The 844-nt window shown below is 40.9% G+C and overlaps 1 protein-coding gene across 3 annotated transcripts in view; it reads right to left on the minus strand.

Moving 5' to 3' along the window:
• Nucleotides 1-844, minus strand: part of oxr1a (oxidation resistance 1a) — a 216966-nt gene that overhangs the window by 129006 nt on the left and 87116 nt on the right. The window lies entirely within an intron of this gene.

Raw genomic sequence — 844 nt, forward strand, 5'->3', positions numbered from 1 at the left:
TGTGTGTGTGTGTGTGTGTGTGTGTGTGTGTTTTTGATATCGAACAAACCCAAACAGTCCGGAGTAGGAGGCAAACAGAGTAGGCTGAGCTGTGAATAAACACCAGAAGAAATTATGTTCTGCTTCACAGAAGTGTTCGGCAAAGTCTATTTAGTCTAAAAAAAACACACACTCACTCACCCTTATTCTACAAATATATTCACCAAAACTAAATGGACTGCAATTCTTCTTCTTTTATAGATTTTTCTACTTAAGTTTTAAGGTAAGGTTTTCCTTACAGAACTGTAAGTAAAGGCAGACAAAGTTAGCTGGATATGACAGATTGTGCTAACGACTATTTTGAGGAATCAGTTTGTGGCTGGCACACTAAGGTTGGAGAATGAGTGAGAACTGCTGTTAATGGCTGTGGTGGACGAAAGAGAGAGACAGACACAGAGACAGAAAGAGAGAGCTTCAAGCTGTGTGAAGTCTGTCTTCACTCCCTTAGGAGTTGGTACTAATTACTGTCTCGTCAATGGAGCAGAAGCCCTCCTTCTAGCTCTGTTTCATTGAGCTACAAGGCCATGCAGCATCAAAACAGGATACGTTTGTGTATGCGCGTGTCAGAGATCAAATGAAAAGGAAGGAACAAAATCCTTGTGTCTTAGAAAGAAAGCTGAAGGGCTGTCAGGACCACTTTCATTCAAGTCCAAGTAATTTCATGATCGAGTTCAAAACAAAACAAGTTTCAAAATCCAGACGAAAAGAACAAGAGTGCCCATTCGATATGTATGTTGCTCTTAGAGTATCAAGCCTGCAACCCCGCTTTGAGAAATTGTACAATGCAAAACAGGCTCATTGCAGC

This window comes from Etheostoma spectabile, chromosome 6 (genome assembly GCF_008692095.1).
Source record: "Etheostoma spectabile isolate EspeVRDwgs_2016 chromosome 6, UIUC_Espe_1.0, whole genome shotgun sequence".
Classification (NCBI taxonomy): domain Eukaryota; kingdom Metazoa; phylum Chordata; class Actinopteri; order Perciformes; family Percidae; genus Etheostoma; species Etheostoma spectabile.